At 53.3% G+C, this 13,901-nt stretch overlaps 1 protein-coding gene across 2 annotated transcripts in view; it reads right to left on the reverse strand.

Moving 5' to 3' along the window:
• Positions 1 to 13,901, reverse strand: part of PDE2A (phosphodiesterase 2A) — a 388,143-nt gene that overhangs the window by 178,428 nt on the left and 195,814 nt on the right. The window lies entirely within an intron of this gene.

Genomic DNA, 13,901 nt, shown 5'->3' on the forward strand with positions numbered 1-13,901 from the left:
TGAAAAACCTGCCTTACAGTTTCCAGCCTCCATTTATTCCTCATCAGTTTATCCCTATTTGTTCTTGTGTCAACATTGTCCTTTAGCTTCAGTAGCTCTTCTCCCTCCCTGGAGTGTCCCCTGGTGATATATTTATATGGATCAACTGTATCACTTCTCAGCATGCTTTTCACCAAGCTAAACAAGGCAAGCTCTTGCCGTCTCTCATAAGACAGGCTTCTCCATTCTCCTTGACCATCCTAGAGGCCCTTCTCTGGACCTCTTCCATTTTGAAGTCATTTTTCTTGAACATGGGTGATCAGAGCTGTACATGGTATTCTGGATGAATAGAAATCCCCCATGTCAGTACTGATAGTCATGGGCTAGTACTGACATGGGGAGATGATCTCTGAGAGAGCTCCTTTGTCTAGCAAAGGCAGAACAAAATCCAACGTTCAGAAGCTGAAGCTAAACACATTCAAGCCACAAAGAAGGTGTAGTTTCCGACAGTGAGGATACTTAACCATTGGAGCAATTTACCTAGAGAGGTGATGGATTGTCCATCACCTGAAGGCTTTGAATCAAGACTGAATGTCTTTCTTATGGAGATGCTGTAGCTCATGCAGAAGTTATGGATTTGAAATAGGAATCACGGGGTGACAGTCCGTGGACTATGTTCTGCAGGAGGTCAGACTGGATGATCATAATGGTCCCTTCTGGCCTTAAATCTATGACTCTATGGCCCATGAGTCTGGAGACGTAAGAACATAAGAGCTTTCATACTCAGTCAGACCATGCTCCATCTTGTCCAGTATCTTGTCTCCTGGCCCGTATCAGAGCATCAGGGACAGTGAAGAGGGCAATTCTGGAATGATCCACCTCTGTCTTCCGCCACCAACTTCTGATAGTAAGAGGTTTAGAGTCACCCACAGGTTTGTGTCCTTGACCCTCTTGGCTAATAGCCATTGATAGACCTAATCTCCATGAACCTATCCAGTTAAACTTTTGGCCATCACAACATTCCCTGGCAATGAGTTCCACAGACTGGTTGTGCGTTATGTGAAAACGTATTTCCTCTTGTTTGTATTAAACCTGCTGCCTATCCATTTCACTGGGCAACCTGGTTTTTGTATTGTGTGGAAGGGTAAATAACACTTCTCCATTCTCTTTCTCCACACCAGTCAATAGATTTCTGTCAGATCCCCCCTTAGCAGTCTCTTCTCGAAGCTGAACGGCCTTAATCTTTTTAGTCTCTCTTTGTATGGAAGCTGTTTCAAACCCCTGATTAGCCTTCTTGCCCTTCTCTGAACCTTTTCCAGTTCAGCTATATCCTTTTTGAGATGGGGCGCCCAGAACTGCACACAGATTCCAAGGTGTGGGCGTACCACGGATTATTATAGTGGCATTATGGTATTTACTGTCTCATTTTCTATCCCTTTGCTAATTTTGTTAGCCTCCATTAGCTAGATGTGCAGCTGGGCTCTATTCCCAGAGCTGCTGGGTCACCTTGGGAAAGTCACGTCCCCTCTCTCTGCCTCCCACCCTTTGTCTGTCTTGTTTATCGATAAGTGCAGGGACCGAGTCTCTGCACATACAGCACCCAGCATTGAGGTTTCCCAGTCTCGGCTGGACCCGGTGGCCTACATACTAGTAATAGCTGTGCCAAACGGGGATGAAATGCCACACTGGCCTATCTGAGTGGATAGTTCAGACATGGCAGCGTATGAGGCTCGCTTGGCAGAGGCGAGGAAGACAACGCAAAGCGCAGGGGGATGGAGAATCATCGCGGCCCATGGTGCCCCTCCCATCCTGCAGGACTGTCGGGAAGTGTTACTGAATAACGGTGATCCCTCTCCAGTTGCACATCGATGAGGCATTTATACGGCTCAAAGCAGACCGGCTCAGTGTGCCTGTGGGTGTCTCTCACACACGCAGACTTGCATAAACACATCTGCCCATTCCCGTCTGACTCATACAATCACATCAGGCCAGTCTGCACCTATCAGACGTTCAGGCCCTCCTGCATATGTTGTCTCACGGAGGTGTCACAGATACACCTCTCCCCCCACCCCCGTTGCTCTCCCCTAGCTCCTTTCAGGCTAACATTTCCTAATGCTGTTCTGACACAGGATCGGCTGCCTGCCCCTGACTTTAAGGCCGGGGATATAGACACATCCTGGACCATCCCAGGGTCATCTGGAGACCAGAGCAGCCTTAAATGCCACAAATGCAGCACTGTTCTTTACCTGACAGGTCCCTTGCCCTTGGTGCCTTTAGCATCTCTGAGATGGGCTCCTGGTAGGTTAGCAGGGAAGGTGGTTTCACAGCTGGAAGGCTGCACTATTAGCTGAGATGGCTCATGACTCTTAAAGGGTCCCTGGCACTTTAAGGCAGGCTTTTAAACCTGGTGCATCTTGGTCTTGCATTCCTTGTCCACTGGGCCGAGTGCCCAGGGGGTGGAAGAAGGAAAGAAGACTCTCCATCAGCAGTACAGGGTGACGGGACCTGGTTCTCCCCAGTAGGACAATGGTGATACATAGCTACCATCAGTGTTGCACTCCTGCCCCAGTCATCTAGAGATGGAAGGACAATCCGAGCCCAGTTCATTGTTGTGGAAGGATAGGAGATGTCTCCCAAGTGATGGTCTGGAGCATGCCAGATTTGACAGAACAAGACCAGCAGGAGAAAAAACACCTCTTTTCCTTCGGTTCCTCCCAGGACAGCACTTTAATCACAGATTGCCACGCTTGCAGAGTGAGGGTCCCTAGCCCCTAACCTACAGGAAAATCACCACTTGCAGTATAGAGCTTACGACACATCTCTTACGACTGTACCCACAACGTCAACCAGACTGTGCAGGTGAGTGAGGCATGGTATCATCTCTCCTCTGTCCCACAGCCTGACAGAGCTCACTGACCTGATCAGAGACGCTGGAGACGAGAAGTCCCATCCAATCCCTCAGCCCCTACCCCAAAGTGCAAGGCGTTGCACAAAAAAACTGCCCCTGCATTGCTCACAAGCCGTACAGGCAAGACAGACATGGGGTGGGAAGGGAAACAGAGGCACGGAGCGGGGAAGGGACTTGCCCGGTGTCATACAGCAGGGACAGATGCCCTGACTTCTCACTTCAAAAATCTCACCCCCCTGCTCAAGTGGCCTCTCCCCTCCGAGAGAAACAGGTGTCTCAGCATTCAGCTGTGGTTCCCCCCATGCCACGTGCACGAGCTAAGCCTTTGGAAAGAGGGGACGATCCTAGCTGGGTCGATAGAGTTTCTGTTGCCACAGCGGGATTGTGGTTCCTTAGCAACGCCGATTGAATTAGTTACTCCTCGGGAACAGGAACTATTTGTGGGACGAAAGATATTTCCCCTCCTCGCTTTGGGGGGGGGGGGGGTGAGCTGGGGGATGGGAGGAAGATGAGAGCTACCATTGGCAGCTGGGGTTGGAAATGAACCACGATGCCCCCCCCCATCTTATTTCACACAGGGAAGGGTGTGCAAGCCGGGCTGCAGTTACAGGCTGAACCCCATTGCTCATAGCACCTATCCCCGTTGCGTAGCTGTGTGGGTGAGACCGGATGCTGCACTCCTCCACATCAGCAACTAAGTTCAAACTAACAACACACAAAGCCACCAATCGGCTGCCTCGCCACGAACAACGGTGTCAGCGGCACCCAGTGGGAGCACAGCCCTTTGAAGGGGCAGGTCTCTCATTTCCATGGTTGTTGCACAGTGTGTGCTGGATAGGCTGGTGCAGATCCAATCACCACCAATCTGAACCCAACCCAGTCTCCCTCATCACTTTGCATCACTGCGGTCTCAGGGCTTCCCATGGGAGCTAATGGGACGTCAGCAGCAAACAACAGTCCATTGCTTTTTCCTTCAGGGTTAGACCTGAGAGTGACAGGTCATGTCTTCGCTTAATGAGGGTTTTTACAGTGTTTTAACATGTGTTAGCTCTCTGGCTATAAAACCCTAGTGGAGACAAGGCTCTGTAGTTCCCACCGTACTGTACAGGTGAAGTCAAACCAGGTGGAGGGATCGTTCTGAACTGTGATGCGGTAAGAATGCCTGTGCCTGCCTCCTTGAGGGTGAGAGGGCAATCGTGTGTGGGTTACCTCCCCGTTTACAACACACCAATTTTGGCAGAGAAGACCTCGCCAAAAAACCATCCCAGGTCTTGGGATTCAGCCCAGCTCCCTGATCCCACTCTCCAAAACATAACTCAGCAAATCAGAGAACAGAACCCAAGCAGTCTAATGCCCAGTTCCTGGCCCCAACCACTAGGCAGCACAGCCGGACAGCAAGAGTCAGCTAAAATCTCAAACCCGGCTAAATTGTCTTCAGTATCTAAGAGCAAACACAGACAAAGGGCTTGATTGAGAGCCACCTAAGGACAACAGGAAGGCCTCCATTCAGGCCCCAAAGGAGGCAGGCTTTTGTGGCTGCTGCTCCATTGAAACAGACCCCTTCTGATATCTAGACTGAGCCCTTTCCTTAAGGAGCCTTTGCGACATTAAAGAGCCTGCAGTATGGCCAAGAATTCAAACATCATGAGCCAAGCCCCCAAATACATCAGCAAATTTCCATGTGTATCATTTTCCCCTCTAATAGCTAATTCTCTGCATAGACAATAGCTTACTACTGCTGCCGGGTGGGAAAGGGCCGAGCTTCACACCCTGCCATGGATCTGAGCTCAGGATTGGTTGCGCTGAAGAGTTTGAAAGGGCATCTGTGAGAGAGACCAGTGAGGAGACCCCCCCCCCAGTGTCTGTTTGACAAAGGAACTTTCCACTTGGCTAGGGCAGAGCACCAGGAACAACGCAAGAGTTCTGAAGAGAGCCCCTAGACACGTGGGGACCCGCCCGAACTTTCGCAGGCCGGAGCTCTCCTTTTCTAGAGCTGCCCAAGGTTGGGCGCTTTCACGTCCTCAAAAGAGCGACTGGCCCGAGCACCTGGAAAATTCTACTGCCCTGCAGGAAAGGGAGGGCGGCTTTGTGCCTAAGACAATGGGTTCAGGAGTTTCAGGGTCAATTCCCTGCCCTGCCACTGACCCCTCATGTGACCTTTGGAAAGTCTCTTTATCTCTGGGTCTCAGTTTCGCCTCTTGAAATTGGGAATACTGATCCTTCCTTTGTCTGTGTTGCCTATTAAAATTGTCAGCTCTTTGAGCCAGGACTGTATCTTACCATGTGTCTTCACAGCGCCTACCACAAGGGGATGCTAATCTCAGCGCTTGGTTCTAGTCACTGTACAAGTAATTGTCATAGAATCATAGAATATCAGGGTTGGAAGGGACCTCAGGAGGTAACTAGTCCAACCCCCTGCTCAAAGCAGGACCAATTCCCAACTAAATCATCCCAGCCAGGGCTTTGCCAAGCCTGACCTTAAAAACCTCTAAGGAAGGAGATTCCACCACCTCCCTAGGTAATCCATTCCAGTGCTTCACCACCCTCCTAGTGAAATAGTGTTTCCGAATATCCAACCTAAACCTCCCCCACTGCAGCTTGAGACCATTGCTCCTTGTTCTGTCATCTGCCACCACTGAGACCAGCCGAGCTCCATCTTCTTTGGAACCCCCTTTAGGTAGTTGAAGGCTGCTATCAAATCCCCCCTCACTCTTCTCTTCTGCAGACTAAATAAGCCCAGTTCCTTCAGCCTCTCCTCGTAAATCATGTGTCCCAGCCCCCTGATCATTTTCGTTGCCCTCCGCTGGACTCTCTCCAATTTGTCCACATCCCTTCTGTAGTGAGGAGACCAAAACTGGATACAATACTCCAGGTGTGGCCTTACCAGTGCCGAAGAGAGGGGAATAATCACTTCCCTCAATCTGCTGTCAATACTCCTACTAATGCAGCCCAATATGCCCTTGGCCTTCTTGGCAACAAGGGCTGACTGATATCCAGTTTCTTGTCCACTGAAATCCGCAGGTCCTTTTCTGCAGAACTGCTGCTTAGCCAGTTGGTCCCCAGCCTGTAGTGGTGCATGAGAGTCTTCCTTCCTAAGTGCAAAACTGTGCACTTGTCCTTGTTGAACAAGTGTCCAACAAGAGTTGTATTTTTCAGTGCTATTTTAAACCATTTCCCCTCCTCCTTCCTTTTGGGTTCTATGACACTGATGAGTAGCCCCGTCAGTCTTCGGCTCAATGCTATTTTTCCAACCTATGGGACATGAAATTGAAATATCTTTACCTAAACGACAGGCGCTGATGTGATCTGGGGTAATATTCCTGCCACGAGCTGCTATTAAATGAAGCCATCAGTTACAGCCTTTGGAAATGACAGGACAAAACTTTCAAAATGATTTTATTAGATTCCCCCTTTGTCCAATTCCGGGTATGGACTTTTTAAGAAATATTTTTCATTATACACGGTTATGGGTAGCAGAATTAAATGCATTTAAATAACAAGCCCGTTACAGAGCAACCGAGCCCCATGAAGATGTTACCGAAGAATGTATGCTGTCTTGTTTCTGAGTGGTGCGCCAACATTCCCCACTCACCTCTCTGGGACTTGTATTGTCAAGCATGCATGAAACCCCCCAATCAGAGTGAAGGACATGAGGGCCTCCTGTGATGAACTAGGAATGTTCTTAATGTTTTCTCTGAATACTGTGTTGGTGCCTCAGTGTCCCCATGGCAGTTCTTAAGTATCTGGCAGAGCAAAGGGCCAGTGCACCCAAATGCCTGACACTCTGTCTCCTAGCAACTGATGGCCTGGGCCCCTCCCCTGCAAAGGTGCCAGCTGAAGGTGTTGGAGACAAAGAGATCAGGTGACCTCGTGTCCCGGGAAAGAAGCTGAGCAGAGAGGAGGGGCTGGGGGTGGGGGTTGTTAGTCTGGAGTTGGCTGGGGACGAAGAGTGAAGTGCAGACGTGGGGGGTCTGGCTCACTGCCCCCCAGAATGGACCCGGCCGAGGGGTCCAGTTCGCTGTATCTACAAGCTCTGTTTTAGACCCTGTTCCTGTCATCGAATAAACCTCTGTTTTACTGGCTGGCTGAGAGTCACGTCTGACTGCAAAGTGGGGGTGCAGAACCCTGTGGCTTCCCTAGGACCCCACTGAGGGGGGCTCGCTGTGGGAAGCGCACGGAGGGGCAGAGGATACTGAATGCTCCAAGGAGAGCCCCAGGAGGTGAAGACGTGTGAGCTTCTTGCCCTGAACAAGTCTGCTCCAAGGGAGAGGAGGCTCCCCAGAGTCCTGACTGGCTTGGTGGGGAGCAGTCCCAGAGCATCGCCCAGGGACTCTGTGACAACTGGTGGTAGCGGTGGGATGTACTGCACCCCGTGAATGGCGCTGCTTGCAGTAAGTGACTGGGGAGCAGTAAAACAAAGCGGGGATAATGAAGACCAGGCATGCTGATGGCTCAGAGAGGGATGGTTTCAGGGGGCAGTTAACCTCTGGCAGTGTGTGACCAGCGAGAAGGACTGTTGGAGTAACGGGGTCCCCCTGAGGACTGCAGTGAGCAGTCTCAGGGGCGGAGGAGCTTGCCGCTCGACCCTGGGAGAGAGGATTTTTGCAGTAGCAGGGTTCCCCTGGGGATTGCAGGAGCAGTCCCAGGGGAGGAGGAGTCTGCAGCTCGACCCTGGCAAAGAGGTGGTGATCACGAGAAGGGCTGGCACACCAGGGGTTCTTCCTGGAAACCATGGGGGAGCCAAGAGCACACAGGCCTGAGAGTCCAGAGCCACTTGTGAACGGTAAAGTGATGGCCTATCACCATCCCCTTAAGACGGACATTGTGATCCTGTGCACAAAGAGAGGGTTACGCATGGGGAAGTTCACCAAGGTACAGTTAATCGTGCAGCTGGAGGAGGAGGACCGCTCTGAGGAGCAGATTCCTGACCCAGATGGGGCTACAAGAGGATCTGGGAGCAGCTGGAGCAGCAACCAGGCATCCCCGGGAGTCTGGTCGCCAATCAGACCGAGGGTCTTCACGATTGGGTTCCCCATCAGGAGATTGGAGATGGATGGGATGGGAGCAGAGCCCGAGAGAGCGAGAGGACCGTGAGAGAGAGCAAGAGCCCGAGGAAAAGCTGCAGGAGAAGCAGCAGCAGCATGGACTGGTGATGGTGGAGCAGAGAGACATAGGGGGCTGCCCAGGGGTCAGTGGGGAAACACGCCTGCGGGGGCGAGACCCTGGGACAGAGAGAACTATGGTGGTGCAGCCGCAGGTGCTGAGGGACTGTGGGACCTGGGTGAAGTTCCCTGGGGTGAAGCCCCTCGCCCTGCCTATGGCCCAGATCCCTGTGCAGACCCAGGAGGGGTTGGGCTGGTTGGTAGTTGGGGTTCTCCAGGATATCGGCTCGGAGGCCCTGTTGGGGGGTGACTGTCTCCTCTTGGGACAGGATCCAGGCCCCGCTCCTGTAACGGCCGAGGGTTTGAATTCAAATGCAGGGAACCAATTGGCTAGGATGAAAATGGTCAGTGAAAATGTAAATAACCTGGCTGGCAGGGGGGACGGGCTGCTGGGATCAGGATACCTGCTACCTGTAACCAGCCCCCTGGGGCTGAGTGGGAGGGAGAGATGCTCCCTGCCCCCCTGCACACCGGAGAGAGGGCTCACGCTGGCTCTGATGCTGTGACCAGAGCAGAGAGCTCGCTGCCTGCCCCCACTGGGACAGCAAGGGCAGTGCTGAGCATGGGGGGAGCTGAGACCCCAGCTGAATGGGGGCACACCCAGGCAGGGCAGGTCAGCTGCCAAACAGGTTTGCCTGGTCCAGACGTGCTGCTGGGAAGTGATTACACAGCAGGGAGGGAGCTACCAGGGACAAGGCTCAGGGGGGCTGTGACCCCAGGCCCAGCCAGCGAGAGGGAGCAGGTCCCACTCCCTGCCCCAGCTGCTGAATCCCAGACCGAGCTGCAGAGGGATCCCTCCTTGGAGAAGCTGAGGGAACTTGCTGGCCACAGCGTTGCAAATCCCCTTGGGGAAGCCTGCAGGGACAGAGTCCTGCAGGAGAAGGGATTCCTGTACCGGGAATGGGCTCCCCAAGGGGAAGTAGAACTGGGGGGAATTGGGAGGCAGCTGGTGGTGCCCCAGGAATCCACAGGGTTCTTCCCATTTGAGCTGCTGGATGGGAGGAGAGTGAGGGGACCCCTGGACCTGAAGAGGGAGGATTGGATGGAGAAGGGGGGAAGACCCCCTGGGGGATCTCTTCCCTGAGGTGGGAGCCAATCTCCCCATCAGGTGTTCCCCGTTCAGAGTCACTGGGAAAGCAACCCGGATCCTGGAGAGAGAGGTCAGGGACATGCTGGCTTTAAATGGGAGCCAGCCGTTTTACAGCCCATGGGCCTCACTCGTGGGGCTGATCCCCAAGGAAGACAGGATGATCTGGTTTTATGGGGGCTATCAGAAGCTTAAAGCCATCACAGTGTCCGATGCCGACCCCATGCCTAGGCCTGGGGAGATTCTAGACAAGCAGAGGGCGATGGAGAACTTGGCCCTGGCAGACACCGATAACGTGCATCTTTAGCCAGACCTGGGAGGAACAGGTGTCCCAGGTGAAGAGGGGGCTGGGCTGCCTCAAGGAGGTGGGACTGACGTTAAAAGCTGGAAAGTGCAAGGGGGGACGGCAGAGGTGTTGTGTCTGGGCCACAAAGTGGGAAGCGGCTGCCCAAGCCCAGAGCTGGCCAAGGCCAAGATGGGGGCTCTTAACCAAGAGAGCCCGAATTGCAGCCCAGAGTGCTGGGAGAAGACCCCGTCCCAGTTTGAACGCCAGAGGTATTGGGGATAGCAAAAGGGTTCAAGCCGCATAAACCTTCCCACATGTGGCCTGCAAGTGCCATCAAGCACACACGACATAAGGGAGGGCGTGAGACTGTACTGCCCTGGTGTAACTCACACCAAGGAATGGGAGAGATGCTGGTGCATCCATGGGAAAGTTGGTGGGTTCGAACTTCCCCAGGTCACTGGCTGAAGTGACCTCGCTCAGTTCGGTCTCAAAGGGGGGAGAGATGTGATGAACTAGGAATGTTCTTAATGTTTTCTCTGAATACTGTGTTGGTGCCTCAGTGTCCCCATGGCAGTTCATAAGTATCTGGCAGAGCAAGGGGCCAGTGCACCTAAATGCCTCACGCTCTGTCTCCTAGCAACTGATGGCCTGGGCCCCTCCCCTGCAAAGGTGCCAGTTGAAGGTGTTGGAGACAAAGAGATCAGGTGACCTCGTGTCCCGGGAAAGGGGCTGAGCAGAGAGGAGGGGCTGGGAGGGGTTGTTAGTCTGGAGCTGGCTGGGGACGAGGAGTGAAGTGCAGACGTGGGGGTCTGGTTCACTGCCCCCCAGAATGGACCCGGCCGAGGGGTCCGATTTTCTGTACCTACAAGCTCTGTTTTAGACCCTGTTCCTGTCATCGAATAAACTTCTGTTTTACTGGCTGGCTGAGAGTCACGTCTGACTCCCTAGTGGGGGTGCAGGACCCTTTGGCTTCCCCAGGACCCCACTGAGGCGGGCTCACTGTGGGAAGTGCACGGAGGGGCAGAGGATGCTGAATGCTCCAAGGAGAGACCCAGGAGGTGAAGCCGTGTGAGCTTCTTGCCCTGAACAAGTCTGCTTCAAGGGAGAGGAGGCTCCCCAAAGTCCTGACTGGCTTGGTGGGGAGCAGTCCCAGAGCATCGCCCGGTGACTCCGTGACACCTCCCACCTATCTGAGCAAAGGCCATTACAATGCAATCCAATCACCGCGGAAGAGACGCCAGCACGCCGCCATTCACAGCAAAGGACCTGATGGCATCCCGCCAATCACAGCAGAAGACATGACTGCACCCTGCTAATCACAACCGAGCTAATTCCGCCACTAACTGATGGGGAATGAAGAAGACATTTCCACCACAAAGCAATTCCACAACTGCCCACTAAGGTTTCTTTTGCACGTTCTTATGGAGCATCTTCCACTGGAAGAGACTGGACTCTGGGCTGGATGGATTGCTGCTCCGGTGCAGAATGGTAGATCTCTCCTTCCTGGTCACAAAACACAATATCCCTCTCTGTGGTATTTCGCTATAGTCATAAGGACTTCCCTGCTTGCTGGTCCCTGGAATGCTGACCCCAGGGTTGGCAGAACTTGCATGGCTCAGAGAGCTCGTCACCGAACTCTGGTAGAAGGAAGCAGGCGAGCTCTTATGGTTATTCTGAACAAGTCTGTGGCCACTTAGAACTCCACTGTGGTCACACCTCCTGGATGTGATGGTGATGTGCAACTTCACAGCAACAGTGGCGAGAACACCCATGTGTCCTCCTGCACCAAAAGCTCTGGCCCAGACCACTTAAGCTAGCAGTAGAGGGTCTATGACACATAGTTGTGCTGTTTTGATTCCATCCATCACAGGGAAATGGGCAATATAATTTTTCACTAGGGGTGTGTGTGTGTCTGTGTCTGTGTGTGTGTGTACACAATTGATTTTCCAGCCTACTTAAGATTAACACATGTACAGGAGCTGGACGCAGAATGGTCATTCTGTTTTGCGGAGGATTTCAGTATTTCAAAATTTAGTTTCATTCCCCATGGTGGCCTGTCCCAGAGCTGTGGGTCCTGGAAGCCCTAAACCTCCCTGTAACTCTGGCCTCTCTCCTGTTGCTGAGCAGTGGTTGCAATTACCCCTGTAAAGCAAACTCCCTTCAGCCAAGCCAGGAGCTAAGCGCAGGTCTCCCTTCAGGAAGGAAAAATCTTCGCACGTCTCCACTGCTTCTCCCCAGTGCCCAAGCCCTGCTGGAGCTGACAGGAGCTGTTCCATTGAGTCAGTAAAACGGATCAGCCATTGATGGGACTGTTCCTAGTTCAACATTTTCACGCTCCAACCAGCTTTTCCCGCCCTCCTCTGATCCCTCCTGGCCCAAGCCAAGCAGGGAGATGGAGCAGCAAAGGAGATGCCCTGGCCCCAGCACTTTCCTGGCTAAGCCACTCAGACAATGCTCTCTGCCTTCCCAGGAAGGGGATTTCTTCACATTAACTCCCTTGTGCACTAATTAATTGGCGACCGCTCGGCTTCTCTCTGGCGTCCCAGAGCGCCGGCACTGCTCACCCTACTGTGCCAGCTGAAGGCTTCGGTGCCCTCTCATATCTCCCTGCACTCGCTGCAGCAGCAGATTCAGACGCCCCCTGGGCGTGGGGACTAGCCGTCCATGCAGACCGGGGCTTCGGGAGATCCCCTGTAGTGACACTGGGTCAGCCTGGGGCCAGAGGGAACCACTGCATCTGTCTATGTCCAACAGCCTCAGTGCGGAACCCCCGGCATGTCAATCACACCCAAGTCCCATCTCGCCTTTGCTACCATGCTTGGCAGCAGCGTGCGAATCCACTCACGCCCCTGGCCTGCCTCTCCGCATCAGGGCTGCCAGTCTGAGAAGCAATCCCGTTAACCTGGCCCCCACCCGCCCCTTCTCCTAGCTCCCCCCTGCCTGGGATCCCTTTGCTAGCTGGGATTGTGTTGTCTGATATGTACTGGGAGGCGGCCCTCATTAACTAACGCCAGCCATCGCTTGCCTAATGCCCTTCCCCGGTGCCACGCTTCACGCAGCATATGGCTCCAGCTGCCTTTCAGATGCCACCCATGTTCGCCTTGGCATGGGCTTCCGTGCACACCCCTATCCCCTGGCACTCCAGCTGGCAGAGGCAAAGTGGCTATAGACCCGAGCCCAGGCAGCGCCAGAGTTCGCTGCTCCCTGCGGCAACCTGCGCAAACTGGCTCATGAGCTGAGCGACGGGGAGCCTGCTGCTGAATAGTGAGTGCTGCTGACAGTGCCACTGGTCAGTGCACGCTACGCCCTCCCCCTCCCCCCGCCAAGCCACAGATTCCAGCTCCATGCTGGGTGATTAGGTGCTCACAGTCCCCAGGGCTGTCTAGTTGTTGAGAGGGGGGCAGTGTTGCCTAGTGATGAGAGCACTGGACTGCCCCTCAGGTGAGCTGGGCTCTAATCCGGGCTCTACGACTGGCCTGCTGGGTGAGCTCGAGTGAGTTATTGAACCGCTCTGTGCCTCAGTTTCCCCACCCCCAAACGAGGGTGATGATTCTGACCTTCTTTGCAAAACGCGTGGAGATCCACTGGTGGAAAGCACTGTTCAAGAGCGAGGAATTGCTACTAGCGTGAGGTCCATTCGCAATGCTCTATAAAGTCGTTAAAATACAGACAGGAGTATTCAAAGAATGCAGGCTCTAGTGGCTCAACCATGAGACTGGGAGCCACGTTCCAGTCCCTAGGCTGACTCCAATTCATTGCTTGGCCTTGAATACACCACTTGGATCAAAGCTTTCCCATGTCACCGAAGTCAATGGAAGCTGTGAATGGCCGGCATCTCTCGGCATCAGGCACTTATTTAGGAGTTGAAATATGGACTAGGGAGCAGAGGAATTGTTATGCAAGATCAGTCCAGTGGCCCATCCAATCCTGTAGCCCGTCTCTGATAGCATCCTGCACCAGATGTTTCAGTGCAAGGTGCAGGGAACCCTGCAGTAGGCAGAGGGGGAATAATCTACCCCCAGGGGCAGTTCCTTCCTGACCGCACATGTTAAAAGTTGGCTTTTGCCCTGAAGCATGAGGAAATCTTAGACACGTGGGTATGAAGTCAGTGGGGCTTAAATGCTCTGTGGCTCAGTTTCCTTATGGGGATGCCAATAATCCTGAGCTACATCACAGGGGAGGGGGCAGGGGTTAATTAATTAACAGTGCTAACATAGCATAAAGCTACAGTTTCGGCTGTCAAAATAAACATGGACACCCCCACCCACACACACACACACACTTCAAGGTTTGAGAGCAGCAGTTCTAAAGTGGCCTGGTGCCAGCAGGATTCCACAAGGGAGTTGGAGAGCATGTGAAATAAGGTGTCATTGCAGTTTTTTAAATGAAAAAAGAACCAAAGACTAGGGGCTTTATAGAGGCCAGCCCTCTGGCCCATTGTGCCACACTTATCTGCTGAGCCTGGGTGGGAAGGGAAAA

The sequence above is a fragment of the Gopherus flavomarginatus genome, chromosome 1 (assembly GCF_025201925.1).
Source record: "Gopherus flavomarginatus isolate rGopFla2 chromosome 1, rGopFla2.mat.asm, whole genome shotgun sequence".
Classification (NCBI taxonomy): Eukaryota; Metazoa; Chordata; order Testudines; family Testudinidae; genus Gopherus; species Gopherus flavomarginatus.